The sequence below is a fragment of the Cibotium barometz genome, chromosome 50 (genome assembly GCF_041138505.1).
Source record: "Cibotium barometz isolate CiBa-2024 chromosome 50, ASM4113850v1, whole genome shotgun sequence".
In the NCBI taxonomy this organism is placed as follows: Eukaryota; Viridiplantae; Streptophyta; class Polypodiopsida; order Cyatheales; family Cibotiaceae; genus Cibotium; species Cibotium barometz.
In genome coordinates this window covers 12,079,647-12,101,131 of record NC_141095.1, presented here as the reverse complement: position 1 = coordinate 12,101,131, position 21,485 = coordinate 12,079,647, and the positions used below count along the sequence as shown (strand labels likewise).

The 21,485-nt window shown below is 49.7% G+C and overlaps 1 protein-coding gene across 1 annotated transcript in view; it reads left to right on the top strand.

Annotated features, from left to right (window-relative positions):
- Positions 1-21,485, top strand: part of LOC147609801 (putative ribosomal large subunit pseudouridine synthase SVR1, chloroplastic) — a 69,231-nt gene that overhangs the window by 9,142 nt on the left and 38,604 nt on the right. The gene's annotated exons all lie outside the window — the stretch shown is intronic.

The window sequence follows — 21,485 nt, the reverse complement described above, 5'->3', positions numbered from 1 at the left end:
TACGTGCATCAGGAGGGCAAGCAGGGTTCAGGAGAGGTTTCTCCACTCTTGACCATATCTTGACACTCAGAGCTATTATTGAGGAGGGCAGATTATATGGCAGGAGGATTTATTGTTGCTTTGTGGATTTCCGCAAAGCTTTTGACACAGTACCGAGAGCCAGACTGATGCGCAGACTACAGGAGCTGGGAGTGCCCACAGAGCTGATTTGGGGAATCATGGCTTTATACAGGACAGTTGTGGGGCAGGTACGTACTACTCAGGGTATATCTGAGATGGTTCACTCCACTATTAAGGTGAAACAGGGCTGCCCCCTTTCTCCCACCTTATTTGGGATGTATGTGGATGAGATTTCGGACTATGTAGAGCAGGAGGGTGACAAAGGAGCACAACTAGCAGGGACATGGATTTCGTTGTTATTGTATGCTGATGATATTGTGCTGATCTCAGATTCTCCAGAGGGGATGCAGTGTCATTTGGATGCATTGCACACGTTTGCACAGGACAGTGGATTGTCTGTTAACCATGGTAAAACCAAGGTGATGGTGTTTAACACCATCAACACAGTGGGTTAGGAGGTCAGTACCCACCTTTACATATGGTCAGGAGACAGTGGAGTATACAGATGCATATACTTACCTTGGTGTGGTTTTTAGTGGTCCACTATTTTTCTTGAGGAGAGCAAGCGGAGACCAGATTGACCAGAGCTTATGCAGCATTGGGGAGACTAGAGAGGATGTGTTCGCAGGTTCAGTTTCAGGAACCTCGAACAAAGCTCTGGCTCTTTGACACTTTGGTCACTTCAGCCATGCTGTATGGAGTGGAGATATGGGGACCCTCAGTGGATCACCACAGCCGAGCTGGTAGCACTGATGGATGGAGATGTATGGAGAGGCCCTTGGTTTCTATGATTTCCCGGATGATTAGGGCCAAGGCTTCCGTACCACATGATATTATCCGTGCAGAGATGGCTGTGTTAAAGTGAGTATCTCAAAGTGGGGTGGTAGTCGGCCATTTCCATCATGAGGGTATAAATACCCATGCCCACCATTGTATTATTCAATCTATTCATTGCTAAAGTTAGCTGTTCGTCAATCTCTCTCTCTCTCTCTCTCTGTTCGTCAACTTCTCTCTCCTTCTCTCTACGTGAGTGTGAGTGTGGCTTCCGCATGCACTAACTCTGACATGGTATCAGAGCTGAGGCTCTAGGGTCCTTGGACAAGCGCATAGAGAGGTGGAGAAGAAGAAGAGAGTGCGGTTCGCTGCCGACGTCGTGGAGCCTGCGGGTGACGGCCGAGAGTACAGGCTCGGGTTCGATGCTAGGAAGAGGCTAACGGGGAGACCCCGCGGAAGAGGCTCCTGCATCTAGGTGCCGCCAGAGCGCCAAACGTCGCTAAAGCTACATGCAAGAGAAAGAGCACCCCCAACTTCGAGCGACCAGTAGCGTGAGCGAAGACGTGCTCAGGGCAGGCCAGGGGACTCAGCCAGGTCCCCTCATCTCCCGAGATCAGAGTGTGCTGTTTGCTCGGGCCGTTGCACTGGCAAAGTTTCCCGCTAAAGGAAAAGCGAAGAATAATTGGCGTGCTCTCCCGGTTTCCGGCTGATTGGAGGTTTGCGTTTTGCTTCATCGAGCTGTTTTTCACCTGCGTTTTCAGCTTCAGTGCTGCATTTTCTCCTGGTTGGCTGTGGGCTTGCGTTTTCCTGCCCTGTTGCTGGTCGGCCAGTTTTTTAGAGCACTTTGGAGGCTGGTTTTGCTTTGGACAGCATCATAGCAGGCCAGGAGGGCACCGGTGACGCAAGGGTGGAGCCTCGGGAGTGGAATCCAGGACGCGGCCAAGACTTGCAGGTCAAAGTGCTCGAGGACTCGGGACGAGATTTCAACTGTGTTGACTGTTACAAGAGGAGGAACGAGAAGTGCGTCGGCTACGGAGAGGAGGTTTGGATCGACTGAGAAGATCTTGGACGGAGTTTATGAGATGGGTCTCCCGTGTTCAAGCAAGGACGACAAACTGAATGGCGACAACTATGCGCATTGGAATTTGATCATGAGGCTGTGGTTTAGCAGAAAAGGCTTATGGGACATTGTTGATGGCTCGGAGGAACGTCCCCGAAGGGATAGCAATCGGTTCACACGTCTTCAGGAGGAGGAGTTTCTCAAATCTCTTGTGGATTGGGATGCTCACAATGCGAAGGCGATGTCGGCGATTGCAGAATCTCTCACCAAGGAAATTTCCCCTGCCATTCAGACTTTAAAGACTGCCAAGGAAATGTGGTCAAAGCTTGCAGGCCTGTTTGATCGAGACTCAACAATGCGAGCAGTAACCCTTCTCGGCCAGTTGTTTTCCATCAAGTTTGAAACCGGGACCTCTATGCAGTCACTTCTAATGAAGGCAAAGGTTATCCATGATCAGTTATCGGCTATGAATAGTGCATTAACTAGTACCCAGTTAGCTGCCTTGGTTCTTACGAAGTTGCCTGAGGAGTACGAGATGGTCTCGAGGGCATTACGCTTACAAGTCACGAAGGAAAGGCTGGAATTTGATGATCTCAGCTCTTTTCTCATTGAGGAGGAAGCAGTGCTCATTTCCCAAGGCAAGATTCGGGTTCCGAAGGATGCAGAATCGGCACATGCTGCATCGGAATCCAATAAGAAGTCTAGGAGCCGTTGTTATAAGTGCGGAAAGCGAGGGCATTTGGCTCGGGATTGCAAATCCAAAGCTAAAGCTCAAGGCTCGACAAATGACAAAGGCAAAGGCAAAGCTGACGAGGATGACAGTGACAGTGATTCTAAGAGGGATGCTACGGCGTCTGCCGGTGTGGCGAGGACTTCACTGGCACATACTCCAGCATTCTAGCTTGGTGGATGGATGCTACCACGTGCTTCAGCCAGAGAGAGGCATGTGAGTGGCAGAGAGGGGCAGTCTGTGCTCCCGTTTTGGTGATTTGGACCCGTGTGTCGGAGTTCAAGGCACATGCATCTGGCATGGAACAGCTTGACAAATCTATGGACGTGATGTGTTCGTAGTTCATTGGTAGTAGACTATGGATGGGATGAGTTCCTAGTTCATTGTCAGAGAATTTTGGGCGTCATGTGTCGATAGTTCAATGTTCAGGAGATCTTTTGGACGTGTGTGTTCTCAGTTCAACGAATGGGGGATCATGGATGTGGAGTTGTCTGCAATTCATTATTCTATGTGGCAGCTGAAGCTCAAGATGGCATTCCTTGAGGAGACAGGTTTTTTTTGGTGCATTTTCCGAGGTGTATTCGGTATCCGGCCGGTACTGAGGTGTCCATGGTTGCATCTACATCAACTTGGTTTCTTCATCTATGTCCACTATGAGCTACAGAGAGGGTGTTAAAGTGAGTATCTCAAAGTGGGGTGGTAGTCGGCCATTTCCATCATGAGGGTATAAATACCCATGCCCACCATTGTATTATTCAATCTATTCATTGCTAAAGTTAGCTGTTCGTCAATCTCTCTCTCTCTCTCTCTCTGCTCGTCAACTTCTCTCTCCTTCTCTCTACGTGAGTGTGAGTGTGGCTTCCGCATGCACTAACTCTGACAGGCTGCCCCCCCCCCATTGGTAGTAGAGGCACTCACTCGATCAGTCTCCTTTATACATAGCACTTGGGCTCTCCCTAGAGACAGATATGCTGGGCTCTCCCTAGAGACAGATATGCTGGGCTCTCCCTAGAGACAGATATGCTCGCTTAGCCCTGGAGTCTTCACGACAATTGGCATCACAAGGAGACGGATCATGTTGGTATGCACAGATGACAACTTGGTTCCAACTGCATGGCTTTAGTATGGACAGAGGCTACCTCCATTTCAATACTCCCTGGATGCACCCTCCCTCTCTCTCACACGGGCAGAGATTACCAGACTTATCAAGCAAGACTTGACTCAGCTGGACACTAGGAGGACATGGATACAGCCGACACACGAGCTTGGTACGAAGATGGCTTTCTATAGAGATCATCTTCTCCAGCTCACGGAGGATGGGTTTGTGATTAGACCCAGCTACATGGATAGTCATCTTTCTCATGGGGTACAGTGTGCTATTGGTCAGATGCGCACATCCTCACACCAGCTAGAAATTGAGACTGGCAGATTCAGAGGAGTACCAGCTGAGGCCAGGATTTGTCAGTTGTGCCAGATGGAGCCAGAGACAGAGTTACATTACATATGTCACTGTCCAGTATTATGAGATACGAGGCCGTTTTCACTGCCTGTTCAGAGAGGGTTTTGGACCACTTTCCAGAGTCATGAGATACCAGGATCAGAGATGCCTCCGATTATACTTGCTGGAGCTGGGTAGACATAGAGAGGGTCTCTTGAGAGGGAGGGGATCAGAGAGGGAGACACCTACAGAGGCAGATTACAGACTTCTTTCGACCAGTAAGGCCCATTGCAGCTAGCACCAGAGGTACATTGATTGATCGGGCTATAGAGCTGGGGCGGTCCAGGCGCCCCAAGATGAGAGGCCCATCCCAACATCGGCGGAGACTACAACAGAGGATCAGGACCATACTAGCACGGCATGGGAGACGTCCAGACAGAGTACTCCTCATGGAGGACATTGAGGATATCCGCCATCGACCGATGAGAGACATCTTTGGATAGTGATGTATATGAGGCTTACCTTTGTTACTGGAGTTTTCCTTCCCAGATGTTATCCATTAGGAGCTCCTAGTACCTTACTTTTCCTCATAGTTGTTTCAGTTTCAGTTAGTTGTTTAGTTGTTTTAGCTTTTCTTACACAGACATTGTATCAGATCCACCAATTGTTGTAACCTTTTTGGTCTCATAGGTCATTTTGGCCTTTTGAGGACGTTAATATGTCATTTCATTTCATTTTCTCTCTCTCTCTCTCTCTCTCTCTCTCTCTCTCTCTCTCTCTCTCGTGGTGTTCACTAGGCCCACATTTTCCACGAGGGGGGCAGCAGAGGCCAGATTGACTAGAGGATATGCAGCTCTAGGAGGTCTAGAGAGGATGTGCTCACAGGTACAGTTTCAGGAGCCACGCACTAAGCTGTGGCTTTTTGACACGCTGTTCACATCGGCTATGCTATATGGAGTACAGATCTGGGGGCCTAGCCTAGATCATCACAGTCGATCAGACCAACATACGATGGATGGAGATCGATGGAGAGACCACTTGTGTCCATGATCTCCAGGATGATTCGGGCTAAGGCCTCCGTACCCCATGAGATTATCAGAGCCGAGATGGGAGCACCGCCGATCGAAGTCGAGGCTCTTGCCAGATCAGTGTCCTTCATTCATAGCACCTGGGAGCTTCCTCGACACCGATATGCACGACTTGCTTTAGAGTCCTCTCATCAGCTAGCCATGGAGGGAGACACTTCATGTTGGTATGCGCAGATAGCATCCTGGTTTGAGCACCATGACTGGCAGGGAGTCCACAGAGACAGATTACTGACTTCTTTAGAGGGACTACTCGGGAGGGGACACAGCCGACAGCCCAGCAGTGGGCACCCCGTGGGACTCTAGTTGAGAGAGCTATCCAGTTGGGCAGATCCAGACGCCCGAGGGCTCGCGGATCCTCACATCGGAGACAGTGCCTACACCAGAGGATTCAGAGCATCATTGCAAGGCATCGGGCTCGTCCGACCAGGCATCTCACTATGGCAGATATCCAGGCCATCCGGCAGAGACCCATGCTAGAGCTACTAGGATGATTACCACTCCAGCCATATACTGTTGTACTCACTATCACTTTTGTACTCCCCCATATTCATGTATTCATGTATCCATGTACTCATGTACCCCATTTTGACTAGTAGCATTAGCTTCCCACTCTCCCTAGTTGCTGCTTCCAGATGCTCCCTACTGATGTATTGTAGGGCTAGATACTTACCTTCAGTTCTTTCTTTTCTTGTCCAGACAGTGTATCAGATGTCACATGGTTGTAACTTTGGTCTCATAGGTCACTTTGGCCTTTTGAAGACGTTAATATAACATTTCATTTCTCTCTCTCTCTCTCTCTCTCTCTCTCTCTCTCTCTCTCTCAATTCCACCCATCCATGTCTATGCACCAAGGCACCATGGCTTGATCTCTCCATCTCTTCTTCCACTCACTCTCTCATGGCTGAAACCATGTTCACTTACATGGTATCAGAGCAAGGTTGAATCTGTCAGAATACGCAGCGGAGATGATGACCAGATCTGGGAACACAAGAGCAAAACGCATGCAGAAAAAAATACAGCACAAGAGAGAGAGAGATGTAGGCGTGTAACTCTGCTCTATATACACAAGAAGATCCCGGGTATGATACACAAATGGTATGGGCGCTGGGGGCCTATTTATATGCCCCCATATGAGCAGTCGGCCTGCTGAAAAAGGCACTCCACGACTGCATCATCAGTCGGCCAGCAATAAATGAGGCCCACGACTGCATACATCCAGTCGGCCAACAGTACAGAGGTCCACGACTGCTGTTGGGCAGTCGGCCAGTCACATGTCTGCTGATGGGCCAGTCGGCCAGCCACTCAGTGCTCCTGCCAACCTCTGGCATCCCTTCACACCACTGGAAAATGGGAAAAAATAGGGAAAAAATACAGGGAGTGAGGAAAAATGATAAAACACCTCATAAGGGCGGGCACACCCGCAACAAAGGCCCTGGTGTATAAAAGTAGACATGAGATGACTTCTAACACCCCCTCTCAACTCCTGGGTGTGAAACCAACCACCGGGAGCTGGGGTGCCGCCTGAGCAAATCCTGAGATAGCGACTTCGTGAAAGAGGTCCACGGTACTGTCCTCCGTCGAACAGAACTCTAGCAAGATGTCATCAGCAACGATCTGTTCACGAACAAAGTGCCTCTGGATGACCATGGGTTCCTCCAGTGGAAGCCCAAACTTGCAATGCAACCTCTGCATCCTCACCACCTCATAAGCAGCATCACAAACAGCTCGGTACTCTGCCCCTGTCCGCAACAAGGCAAAAGATGACTGCCTCTTACTGCTCCGTAAAACTGCTCCTGGGCCTGAAGTAGATCTCCTCGTGTCCGGATCTCCTCCCCAAACTGAGTCACTCCAACCGTGGAGTCGGACTCCATCCAACAATCCCCCTCCTGTGTACAAGAGTCCATGATCCTTCGCATGCCGCAGAAACCACAGGAAACGCAATCCTGCCTTCCAAAGAGTCATCTGCAACCATGAGCTCAACTCCCTCATCAGGAAGCTTCCGTCCAATCTGGTGTCCATCAACCAAATCAATGAACCTTCTGCTTCTGAGTCAAAGAGGCATCACACAACCCACACAGCATTCCTCCCACGTGTTGTATGTTCTGTCACTTGGTTTTCATCTGTTATCAATGCATCAGGTTTGCAAGACTGGCGTACGGGTGGAGTTTGATGAGCATTTTGTTGCTCTCCGGGACAAGACAACAGGCCAAGTAGTTTGGGAAGGCACAGTGGAGAATGGAGTTCACAAACTTTCAGCACTCTCTCTCCCAGGTCCTCAGTTTTGTGATGAGTGGTAGTCTGGTAATGGCCACTTAAGTGTGGATACGCTGCAGGTGCAAGCTTTCCCGAACCAGATGGTGGATGGCTTGCCAGTTGATGGCAGTAGTTGGCAGGAACTTTCCAGTATAGATGTTGGTAGTACTTGTGTTCGTCAATCAAAGGAAACTTTACAGGTAACCTATGCTCTGATGTCTCGTAGTATTTGTCAGCACAAAGAAACTCTTGTAGATGAGGAAGTTCTTTCCACGAAGACCTATTGGAATTTGGAAAGCCAGGCAGGTGGCAATTGATTACTTGCAGAAGGAGGTGGATGTTGCACATTCTCCGGGCTTTGTGGTTCCGGATTCAGAGGGGATGGTTTACAGGTTTCCGAAGGCCTTGAGTGGTCTTCAGCAAGTTTCCAAGACTTGGCATCCCACCGTAACAGGTGTTGATCCTTGTAAGCAATATGATGCCTCCTTGACTTGGAAGCAGAATGGTTCATTGATCTGGTTTGCTAGATACCAGATTGGACGGGAGCTTCCTAATGAGGGTGTTGAGCTCATGTTTGCAGAGGAATCTTTGGGAGGCAGGATTGCGTATCTTGTGGTTTCTGCAGCATGCGAAGGATCTTGGACTCTTTTACACAGGAGGGGAATTGATGGATGGAGTCAGACTCCACGGTCGGGGTGACTCAAATTGGGGAGAAGAGCCAGACACGAGGACCTTGACATCAGGCTACAGTTTTTCCCTTAGCTCAGGAGCAGTTTTATGGAGCAGTACGAGGTAGCCATCTATTGCCTTGTCGTCGCGACAGAGGCAGAGTACCGGGCTGCTTGTGGTGCAGCTTGCGAGGTGGTGATCACTACAGGATTGATATGAGATTGATATACTTCCCACCCCGACAGATCAACAAAGCCCTGGTCTCCGAGCACCAACCCGAGATGGGAAATCATCAGCATGCCAAATTTGACGGGCCTATTTGCAGTGAGTCCGTCGAGGGTACTCTCACCCCTCCGGCTAAGTCCATCCGCTCCATTTGGACCGACATAAATCATACCCTCCGCAGTCAATGGGGAAGCTTCATGGCAGGATGGATCGCAAGCATAGACAGCAATAGGCCTTCCTGAACACGTGGTGCACGGGTCCCTTTCTCATTGATCAGGCTAGCAAGATTACTTGGCATTACATGTTGCGAGTTTGGATCCCCCACCCCCTTCCCCCTTTCTATTGAGATAGTTTCCCTCCGAGAGCGGCTAGCCATGGAGGGAAACACCCCTCCCCATTTTGTTTTTTGCCTCTTTTGAGGAATGCTATTTTTTAACTAATAGAAGGATCTCTTTCCCGAGGAAACATAAAGCATACTATGCAGGAGCGTGCTTAATGATGATTAAGCACTGAGCTACAAAGATTAATGCCAATCACAAGCGCAAACTGACACAAAGAAGTACAAAGAAGGAGAAGAGAGACTATATAATCTACTCCTACTATATTTTACTAAATGAATGCGTAATTACAATGGATTGTGAATGCTATGCATGAACATCATGCTTACTCTCCTCCACACACAAGGTGTACTTTGGCTGATCCAAATGTTGTGACTGCATGCCCGAGGTCTCGGCTATCTTCCCCTTGGTCTTGGCTCTGTAATGTCTTTGAATGCTCAATATGAGCCTTGACTTGCCCTTTTATAGGGATTGTAGTGTTCAAGTTGGGCAGCCCTTTTTGGCCCACAAAAAGTGATCAGAAACATCATAAAATGCATTTATATTGTGCCCATAATAAGTCCTGACCACTGATGCATGTCTTGGGTACCTCCGAGCACCTATAGGGCTGTCAAAACTGCTCCAAACCGCCCATATACAACCTCTAACTTTGCCTCTAAGGCAGCTGCAAGGAATAACCATGTCTATGTGGCACCAGATTAAGGTGTGCATGTGACAAACATGAATTTAGATAGGAGAAGAGGCTGACTAGGACTGTACAAGCTGCTGCCATGACCAAAGACACACAATGTAGATTAGGTGTGCCTGTCGTGAGTTTCAAGTCCCTAAGGCAATGGCCTATGCATGCCAGAATAGAAGGAGCAATAATTGGACAACAAAGAATGGTAAAAATCAGCACGGTAGACTTTGGGCAGGTTTCAGCCACCCATGCATAGAAGGACCAAGCTTTTGCATGGTTCAAGGATTGGCACGTGATGGTGGAAAAAGAGTCTGGATTGCAGGTAAAGACTCTCAGGGCTGACAAAGGGGGTGAATTCTCCTCGAATGTTTCTCTCAGATTTTGTGCAGACCATGGCATCAAGAGGGAACTGGTTGTACTTCCAGAGTTTTTTGGATTTGGATTAGAATCAGGTTGGGCTTGTACCAGTCCAACGACATCTTTTTTCAGAGGGGGATGCGGAGTCCTTTCACCTTGCGATGCCCACCCCACCTCAGTGGTGTGTACTTATGTACAGCATTGGGCAACTCATGGTACAACGTTTGAGCAAATGGACTCCATCTTTTCTACAGAGTCTTTACATCTTGAGTTGCCGACCTTTTTAGAGGATGCTTTAGTACAGCATTTGGCTACTCTTGGTACAGAGTTGGAGCAGATTGACTCTTTCTTTTGAGGTTTCCAGTGAGGAGCAGTTTGCTTCTCCCAGGATTGATTATATAGAGGATCTGATCTTGGTTGGTTATGAGGTTTTTCATACCTTCTCCAGGCTGGATACACAACGTTCGACTTCGGGGAGTGTTCTTACACTTGGGTTTGGAACCATTACTTGGAGTAGCACGTCGCAGCCTACATGGTTGTTTTCTTCCAGAGGAGCGGTATACCTGGCAGCTTGTTCTGTTGCTTTTGTAGCTAAGTTGCTAAGGAGATTGCTTGTGGAGCTTTCTTGGTACCTGTTTTTGCAGTCTTTCATCTTTGATCGAGGACGGTGTCTTTGGCTTCTTGGAGTTCACTCAGCATCCGGTGCTGAGAGGGGGTGTTAGACATCATCTCCTTCTTGTTGGCTTCCTGTTTGGTGTCCTATTATAGCCTCTAGGGCTGACCATGTTAGTCAGAGGGGCTGGTCACCCCTCACATATATTTTCCCACATTATTCCCCATTTTATGGAGTCTTGGGTATTTTCCCAATCGTGGAGGACTTTATCACCAATCGGCTGCCTACTCATGGGCATATATATAGCTGGTTTGCCTCCCTCATTTCTCACTGCTTGCTTAGCATTGTTTGCTGCAGTCCCTCACATACGAGGTTTTCTCCCCTCTTACTCGGGACATGTATTCCTTTGGATGATGATATTGAGAGCAGGTTCTCACCTATGTTTCTCTCTCTCTCTCTCTCTCTCTCTCTCTCTCTCTCTCTCTAATCAAGGAGAACAAGAAGACATCCGATTGCAACCTCAATGAGGTGGAGAACAAACTACACCGGCACATCATGGCCCTCGAAGCACGGGTCACAGGCCTTGAACAAGAGAACACAGCACTCAAGGAGGAGGTGAGTGCATTGAAAGTGGAACTGGTAGCCGTCAAGAACACCGAGAAGGAAGAAGGGGAGATCAATGAGAACACTCTCACGGCCATCAAAGAAGAGATCTCCAAGGAGATCACAAAGGACATGGAGGGAAAACTCGAAGCCAAGCAGTCAGGATGGGTTGAGGTGGTGAAGAAGAACATCCGCAGCAAAGAAGTGAGGGAGGAGACTCAAAGGGAAGAACATCAAATCATTCACACCACCATTGCGGAGGAGAAGATGATGTTAGAAGTCATCTCCTGTCCGGTTTCATACACCAGGGCCTTTGTTGTGGGTGTGCCCGCCCTTATGAGGTGTTTTATCATTTTTCCCCACTCTCCGCATTTTTCCCCTATTTTCCCCATTTTTTCTGCGGCTTGGGAAGCAGCCCTGTAGTGGCAGGTGGACCCTGAGCCTGGCCGACTGCATCTGTGAGATAGCCGACTGCACCTCATGAGTCGTGGGACTCTCCTGTTTGCTGGCTGACCCATCTTGATGCTGGCCGACTGTGTTTATCCAGTCGTGAGGCTTCTTGTGTCCAGTCGGCTGCCTACAGCAGGCCGACTGCACATATGGGGGCATATAAATAGGCCCCCACCCCCATACCACTCATTGTACCAATACCGGGATTTTCTTGTGTATATCAGAGCAGAGTTACACGCCTACTTCTCTCTCTCTCTTGTGCTGTTTTTTGCATGCGTTTTTTTGCTCTTGTGTTCCCAGATCTGGTCATCATCTCCGCTGCGTATTCTGACATGGTATCAGAGCCCTAGGCTTTAGATAGGTCTTGGGATTTGTGTGAGCAAGAGGGGGACTGCTGTGTGGCTGATTGGTGGACTGTTCGGGAAGAGGAGAAGCAAGAGGAAGGCGGGCTGATTTGCTGGACAGCCACTTGCAGGTTTTAGTTCTTCTTTGTTCCCACCCACCCACCCTTTTCAGAGTACATCCCCGCAATGGCAGATCTGTTTGAGATGGCCGAGAGACATGTGAAGATCCCGACACTCCCCACGTTCCCGGTGGACCGTCAGTTGGACGGGAGCAACTACGGCATATGGAAGGTTATGATGGAATCTGTTCTGAAGTCCCACGATCTCGCTGATTTCGTCGTAGTTGGTGTTCCACGGCCGGAAGTTGAGGAAGGGGAGTTACCGTCAACACAAAAGGACCGGGAGGCCCAGACACAGTTGTGGGATCGTGTCAACGCCAGGGTCCGTTCGTTTATTTTCCTCAAGTGCACACCACAGATAATCAATCATGTAAAGCATATGACGCTGGCTAGAGGTATATGGCAGCATTTGGCCTCACTTTACAACAGGGTATCGCCCATGAAGAGGATTTCCTTGGAAGTACAGATGCGGGTTATGACTCCTCCAAAGTCTTCGACGATGCGGGAGCATATTAACAAGCTGTAGGCTCTTCAGCAGGAAGTTCTTCAGGCTGGGAAGGAGATATCATCACAGGACATGGCCATCACGTTGCTGTCACATTTGCCCTCTTCGTACTCAGCATTTTACTCGTCTTTGATTACCAGTGGCAGGCTCAGCACCATCACGTGGGAGGAGCTTGTGCCCATGGTCCTGGACCAGGAGGAACGATTCACGAACCCTCCTCAGGGTGGAGGTTCGGAGGCCTTAACTGGCCAACGGTCGAAAGGCCGTAACTCGGGCAAAGGGAAGGCTTCATCGGATAAGTCTTCTGAGAAAAAGTCCGACGCTGACCGCGAGAAACTGAAGGCAGAGAGGACTTGTAATGATTGTGGCGAGAAAGGCCACTATTGGAGGCAGTGTCCCAAGCGGAAGACTGAGAAGGGTGAAGATTCCTCAGTAGCAATCATGAAGACTCCGGCTTTTGTGCACCTGGAGGTGGTGGACACCGATGTTTCATTTTCTTCAGACAGGGAGGAGATTGGAGGATTCTCTGCAACGGATACTCGATAGTGGTGCTTCCAGGCACATGACTCCCTCTCGTTCCGGTTTACAGGATCTCTGCAAGCTTTCTGGTCATATTCTTACTGGGGATACGTCCACTATCCCAGTTCACAGTGAGGGCAGGATGGAGATAGTTCCCGATGGCAGAGGGGGGAAGCATTCCTCCCAGGTGTTGTATGTTCCGGCACTTGGTTTTCATCTGTTGTTAGTGCATCAGGTTTGCAAGACTGGCCTACGGGTGGAGTTTGATGAGCATTTTGTTGCTCTCCGGGACAAAGCAACAGGCCAAGTGGTTTGGGAAGGTGGAGTGGAGAATGGAGTTTACAGGCTTTCAGCACTCTCTCTCCCAGGTCCTCAGGTTTGTGATGAGTGGCAGTCTGGTAATGGCCACTTAAGTGTGGATACGCTGCAGGTGCGGGCTTTTCGGGACCAGATGGTGGATAGCTTGCCAGTAGATGGCAGCAGTTGGCAGGAACTTTCCAGTACTGATGTTGGTAGTTCTTGTGTTCGTGAGTCAGAGGAAGCTGAAAAGGTCACTTATGCTCTGATGTCTCGTAGTGTTCGGGACATAGAACTTCCAGTTGTTGAGGATGTTCTTTCCACGGGGACCTTTCGGAAAGCCAGGCAGGTGGCAGGTGCTTACTTGCAGAAGGAGGTGGTTTCTCCAGGCTTTGTGGTTCCGGATTCAGAGGGGGTGGTTGACAGGTTTCATCAGGTTTCCAGGACTTGTTTGTGCACCGTAACAGGTGCTGATCCTTGTGAGCAGTGTGATGTCTCTGTGACTCCTCAGAAGCTGTATGGTTCATTGATCTGGATGATGGACACCAGATTGGACGGGAGCTTCCTGATGAGGCGGTTGAGCTCATGGTTGCGGATGACTCTTTGGGAGGCAGGATTGCGTTTCCTGTGGTTTCTGCGGCATGCGAAGGATCATGGACTCTTGTACACAGGAGGGGGATTGTTGGATGGAGTCCGACTCCACGGTTGGAGTGACTCGGTTTGGGGAGGAGATCCGGACACGAGGAGATCTACTTCAGGCCCAGGAGCAGTTTCACGGAGCAGTAAGAGGCAGTCATCTTTTGCCTTGTCGAGCACAGAGGCAGTGTTTGTGATGCTGTTTGTGATGCTGTTTGTGAGGTGGTGAAGATGCAGAGGTTGCATGGCAGGTTTGGGCTTCCCCTGGAGGAACCCATGGTCATCCAGAGGCACTTTGTTCGTGAACAGATCGTTGCTGATGACATCTTGCTAGAGTTCTGCTCGACGGAGGACAGTACGGTGGACCTCTTCACGAAGTCGCTCTCTCAGGATTTGCTCAGGCGGCACCCTAGCTCCATGTGGTTGGTTTCACAGCCAGGAGCTGAGAGGGGGTGTTAGAAGTCATCTCCTGTCCTGTTTCATACACCAGGGCCTTTGTTGTGGGTGTGCCCGCCCTTATGAGGTGTTTTATCATTTTTCCCCTCTCTCCGCATTTTTTCCCTATTTTTTCCATTTTTTCTGTGGCTTGGGAGGCAGCCCTGTAGTGGCAGGTGGACCCTGCGCTTGGCCGACTGCATCTGTGAGATAGCCGACTGCACCTCATGAGTCGTGGGACTCTCCCGTTGTTGCTGGCCGACCCATCTTGATGCTGGCCAACTGTGTTTATCCAGTCATGAGGCTTCTTGTGTCCAGTCGGCTGCCTACAGCAGGCCGACCCCACATGTGGGGGCATATAAATAGGCCCCCACCCCCATACCACTCATTGTACCAATACCGGGATTTTCTTGTATATATCAGAGCAGAGTTACACGCCTACTTCTCTCTCTCTCTTGTGCTGTTTTTTTGCATGCGTTTTTTTGCTCGTGTGTTCCCAGATCTGGTCATCATCTCCGCTGCGTATTCTGAGAGATGAGGCATGCTCGCTGCCTCAACATTCGAGTCACAGGTATAGCCGAGACACCCAACTCCACTCCCGAGAAAGATGGACAGCTTCTATGCATGAAGCTAGGCTATAGGGAAGAGGACCCTCTCCCCTTCACCAAAGCATGGAGATCCAGGATAGACCCAACACGCAAGTGAGCCCTCATCCTACAGTTTGCAGGAGAGACGGAGAGGGTCAACCGTCACCTTCATGAGGAAGAGGGTCATGCTACGAGGCTTAGAGGGAGCTCCTATTTTCTTGGATGATGATCTCACGAGGATGCAGCTAGAGCATAGGAGAGCTTGCATGCCACGAGTCTTACACGCGAGGAGAGAAGGCAAGAAGGCCTTCTATCGAGATGGTCGGGTCATCATTGATGGCCGGCCCATGGATTAGCGGTTTGGGGCCTATGGGACACAGACCAGGCCACTGACAGAGATACACATGGCAGTATGGAACTGTAATGGTTCACTATGGGTGCAGCCTGGACGACTGGGAGAGACGTCATACTTCTGACAGAGACACATCAGAGCCCAGAGAGAGGGCTACCTCGAGTAGAGGGATTCCAGTGGGAGTCAGCATACAGGAGGACCACACGCCAGGGTACCTCGAGAGGGTCGGGGGGAGTAGCAGTTCTATTCAGACGGGAGCTACAGGGGAGATTGAGAGTGGTAGCACAGGATCCAAAGGCCAGATACATGTGGATCAGCTTATAGCTCTCACAGGACAGGGTTATATACATAGCCCTATGTTACTTTCCTCCATCAGGATCCTCATATGTCATTACAGAGGACATGCCACAGGAGGAGGAGACAGGAGCCTCGCCATACACTTGTCTGTCAGAGGAGATTATGCATTATTCTACACTAGGGGAAGTATTTCTTACGGGTGACTTCAATGCCCACACATAGAGCAGATAGTGTGAGGTGTATGACTGATGACATGGAGATCCTCCACCTTGTGGATCCAGAGGAGATAGGGGCTAGTCGAGCATCAGAGGACACTGGACCAGACATAGGACATTATGGGGACCACTTACTAGAGTTGGGAGCCAGGCATTGTCTCGTTATTTACAACGGGATGCTACAGTGGCCGGGATTAAGAGGGCTGACATGCTTCTCCCATGGGGGACATACACGGACCGGAGGCACAGTGGTAGACTACATTATGGGGTCTTTGGAGGCATCACAACTTGTCACCTGATTCTCCATCCCACCTTGTCCTATTGGGGCAGATCATACATACTTGTTGGCATTTTCACTAGCCGGATCACCGGTATCACCAACCCCCCACATACCGACGCCACACACTACCATCTACTTTACACATCACATGGCAGACATATACATTGGCAGAGTAGAGGATGGGCTCCTACTCATGGATCCCCTGGCACCTATGGATACCATTATAGTCGAGTTGGCATCACTCCTACACACGGCTGCATTACAGAGCTTCCCACATCGTGTCCACTCCTACACACGGTTGCATTACAGTCTACAGAGCTTTCCACATCGTGTGTCCACTCAGAAGAGCGTGCGAGATCCAGGACTATGCCCCATAACAGATGGTATGATGACGAGTGCAGAGCCCTATACTCACGGCTCCGCATACAGAGAGCCTTGGGAGCCATCACAGAGCAGGAGTCGAGGAGAGAGATGAGGAGACTTACTCGCCGCAAAAGGCGGGCCTTCGCAGAGATACAGGAGCTAGAGATCTTTCATTTCTTCATGAGTAGAGATAGCCCTATCTCATGTGATGGATTTATAGAGAGGCCTAGATACATGGAGGGCTTTTTACCACACTGCTCCGGAGTGGCTATTGGTCAGCTTAGAGTTTCATCACATCGATTGGAGATCGAGACTGGCAGAGCAGCACGGATCCCCCGAGAGGAGAGGGTACGCAGATTGTGCAGAGAGGAGGTGGAGAGTGAGGAGCATTATGTATGCAGATGCAGAGCATATACAGCCATCAGAGAGAGATCCATTTTATTCAGAGAGCCACATTCCCTACGCCAGATCTTTGAGGCAGTAGACCAGCGCATACTGGGGAGATTCATTCTAGACATACAGCGTTACAGAGAGACATCATTACAGGCTCTGACAGCTCCAGAGGGGGGACGACAGACACATATTACTACATTTTTTCAGAGATCCATCCCGCTCCCAGCCCCTACACGGCAGGGAATTACTCTCCAGAGAGTAGACACTCAGAGCCCGCAGGAGACAGAGGACACCTGGCTTTCGGACACCATGCCTATACCAGAGAGAGATGACAGAGATCAGAGCTCAGTTTCACAGAGGGTGTGCGGGAGCGATTGGCTCGCTTCAGAGCAGACCCAGGCGTGTTCTTCAGGGAGCTGTGGACACCCCCTTCATTGATGTATACCATTTTATACCCCCAGTATGGTACAAGATGGAGCTAGCTAGGTTGCATATCATGATTGTATACTCCATGCATATAGCTTTGCATTCTCCTAGTAGTAGAGCTTCATCTCCTTCCCCACTCATTGTACTTATTGCACACCCAGATTCAGCTTTTTAGTTCAGTACTTTTTCATTTTGTTGGGATGACAGAGGATACCCCATATAGGTACACCGATTTGTCTCATAGTTCGAGTTCGGTCTTTTGGAAGATGTTAATAAAATCTTTCTTGCTCTCTCTCTCTCTCTCTCTAAGCACATGGTGATTTTACCATTGTAACATGTAACTCTCATGAGTCATGAGAGCTTTGAAGTTAGTTTCTTTTTGATCCCACATGCACTTTTCTTTAACCGATACCCCGAAGTGGATTGTAACCAAAGATGTATTCTGATCTGTCCTATAGGTCAGCTTTGGCCTCGACAGGACGTTAATATATCTTTCTTTCTTTCTTTCTTTCTCTCTCCCTCTCCCTCTTATGGCACTGGATGGAGTTAGACATAGATCTGCATAGCATGCTTGTACTACCCCTTCAGCATATAGAGATGCATCTTGCCTTAGCACTCCATCCACATCCGCAACCCCCTTTATATTGTTTGTATATGGGCTCCACCGATCCATGATGATTCACAGTTGTATCCAGACACATGCACACTTTTTCTTTTCTTTCTTTTCCCTCTTTTTCTTTTTCTTTTCTTCTGATGATCGGAAGAGCACAGTTGTATTATTTTTGGTCTCATGGGCCGACTTTGGCCTCTCGTAGACGTTAATATATCTTTCTTTTTCCATGTGTGTGTGTGTGTGTGTGTGTGTGTGTGTGTGTGTGTGCGCGTGCTGGCGTTTGCACCTCGCTGCTCGCACGTTGCCGCATCTCCCCGCTTTGCACCCACCCTCTCTGCTCGCTGGCGTTTGCACCTCGTTGCTCGTAGGCTGCCGCAGCTCCCCGCTTTGCATCCACCTTGTCCGTCTCCCTGTCCGCCTGCACCCTTGCTCGCGCCGCTAGTGTTTGCACCTTGCTGGCTGCACGTTGCCGCACCTCCCCGCTTTGCACCCACCCTGTCCGTCTCCCTGTCCGGCCACCCGCCTGTGCGTTAGTCCCTTCGCTTCCCTTATCCCACCCACCCTTGCTCAGCCCCCCAAGGCAGCAACATAACTCTCTCTCTCTCTCTCTCTCTCTCTCTCTCTCTCCTCCCTGCTTGTGGGAAGCGCTGCATAGTAATCTCGAGGAATGGCCCTGAGTCTCCAAGAGAAGCTCGAGGCCCTTGAGACGGCAATGAAGGCACTAATCAAGGAGAACAAGAAGACATCCGATTCCAACCTCAATGAGGTGGAGAACAAATTACACCGGCACATCATGGCCCTCGAAGCACGGGTCACGGACCTTGAATAAGGGAACACGGCACTCAAGGAGGAGGTGAGTGCATTGAAAGTGGAACTGGTAGCCGTCAAGAACACCGAGAAGGAAGAAGGGGAGATCAATGACAACACTCTCACGGCCATCAAAGAAGAAATCTCCAAGGAGATCACAAAGCACATGGAGGGAAAACTCGAAGCCAAGCAGCCAGGATGGGTTGAAGTGGTGAAGAAGAACATCTGTAAAGAAGTGAGGGAGGAGACTCAAAGGGAAGAACACCAAATCATTCACACCACCATTGAGGAGGAGAAGATGAGGTAGGCCCACCGCCTCAACATTCGAGTCACAGGTATAGCCGAGACACCTGACTCCACTCCCGAGAAAGATGGAAAGCTTCTATGCATGAAGCTCGGCTACAAGGAAGAGGACCCTCTCCCCTTCACCAAAGCATGGAGAGCCGGGAGAGACTCAACACGCAAGCGAGCCCTTATCCTATAGTTTGCAGGAGAGACGGAGAGGGTCACCTTCATGAGGAAGAGGGTGATTCTACGAGGATTACAGGGAGATCCCATCTATTTGGATGACGACCTTACAAGGATGCAGATAGAACACAAGAAAACATGCATGCCGAGAGTCCTACACGCCCGGAAAGAGGGCAAGAGAGCATTCTATCGCGATGGCCGTGTCATCATCGATGGCAAGGCCACCGATTAGCGCCAGGCGGCCTATGGGACATCGGCTATGGAGGATCAAGATTCACAGATACACATAGCAGTTTGGAACTGCAATGGAGCACTTTGGACACATCCTGGGAGGATGAAGGAGGTCATGGAGGGACGGGACATCATACTACTTACAGAGACGCACTAGAGCCCAGAGAGGGGGCTACCCAAAGTAGAGGGCTATCAGTGGGAGACACGACAGAGAAATTCGATAGGATCTGGAGGTATAGCGGTACTCTTCAAGTGAGAGCTACAGGAGCGCATACAGGTGGTAGCACGTGACCAGGAGGCTAGATACATGTGGATCAGACTGCAACTCTCGGTAGACAGGGTGTTATACATTGCTCTATGCTACTTCTCTCCTAGAGGATCGAGATATGCCATGACAACAGAGGAGGAGAGTAGAGGGGAGGAGGAGAGTAGAGGGGAGGAGGAGGACACAAGGCCATTGGGAGAGTCACCATATGCATCCCTTTCAGATGAGATCATACACTACAAACTAGGGGAAGTCCTCCTTATGGGGGTGTCACAACCCTGTGTTTTTCTCTGGATAGTATGCAGGTGGGCACGGGGACATGGTGGACAGTGTGAATGGCATCAGATTGGAGTTCAGAAAGAAACCCATGTGTGGACAACCCCAAATGTGAAGGGGACAAAGAGATTTTAACTCAAAAGGTTTTAAAAACCTTTAAAAACATTATAATGCCCTTGGCCCATATGCTATTATTGGAGCCACGTGTGTGCTTTTTCTAAAGAGGGGCTGGCGGGCAGAAAAGAGGCGCCTCTCTTTTGTTGAAGTGGTGCTTTTCTGCTTAGGAGGGCTGATCAGCTGGTTACACAGGAGGGCACGCTGATCTCTCTCTCTTTCTCTCTTTCCCTCCCACGTTTCTGTGAAGGGCAGGGCTGGAGACACCGGCATACAGGCTGCTCGACTGGTTCTCTCCATAGGCACATAGTCAGGCTGCAGAATCAGCAGGGTTTTTTCTCTTCGCAAGTGGCAGGGTGCAGGGTCCTTTTGTGCGCAGGCACATACAGGGCTGCAGGAGGCGGACAGATCTGGTGCAGGCTGCAAGGTCCTTTTGTGCGCAGGCACATACAGGGCTGCAGGAGGTGGACAGAGCTGGTGCAGGCTGCAAGGTCCTTTTGTGCGCAGTACACACACAGGAGCTTTTGCCTGTGGGAAGACAGATGCGCTTCAATCTTGGGGAAAAAGTAGGGCAGCTGCAGAGGGGCTCTCTCTCTCTCTTGTTTGGAGGAGGAGGAGGGCTGGAGCTGCGGCGCATGCTCTCTCTCTCTCTCTCTCTCTCTCTCTCTCTCTCTCTCTTTCTTGGTATGGACAGATGACATCTTGGTTCCAGGCACATGGTTTTAGCATGGAGACAGATTGCCTCCCTTCCAGTATGGACAGATGACATCTTGGTTTGTTGGTATGGACAGATGACATCTTGGTTCCAGGCACATGGTTTTAGCATGGACAGATTGCCTCCCTTCCAGTATTCTCTGGAGGCACCCTCTCTCACTCTCACACGGACAGAGATTACTAGACTCATCCGTCAGGATTTAGTTCAGCTGGACATTAGGAGGACATGGATACAGCTGACTGCACGAAGATGGCTTTCTACAGAGAGCATTTTCTTCAGCTCATAGCAGATGGCTTTGTGATCAGACCCAGTTACATGGATGTACACTTGTCTCATGCAGTATGATGTGCTATTGGTCAGATTCGCACATCCTCACACCAGCTTGAGATTGAGATTATAGCCGATATAGAGGTATACCAGCTGAGGCCAGGATATATCGAGTATGCCATGGGGAGCCAGAGACAGAGCTGCATTATATATGCCATTGTACTGCATACTATGAGATACGTGGTCGTTTCCACTGTTTCAGAGAGGGTTTTTGACCACTTTCCAGAGTCATGGGGTACCAGGACCAGAGGTGTTTGGGATTGTTCTTGCTTGAGCTGCGGAGATATAGAGATAGCCTGCTTAGGCGCACAGAGAGCCAGACTGAGAGGCACATTACAGACTTCTTTAGTCCAGCCATCACTGCCCAAGATGGACCACACCCCCCCACTAGCTCAATACTTTCATAGTTTATTTCATGTTCATTTTGTCCTTTTTTTTTCTGGACATCGAGAAGACATTGACAGTTGTACATTGATTTGTCTCATAGGTCAAGTTCGGCCTCTA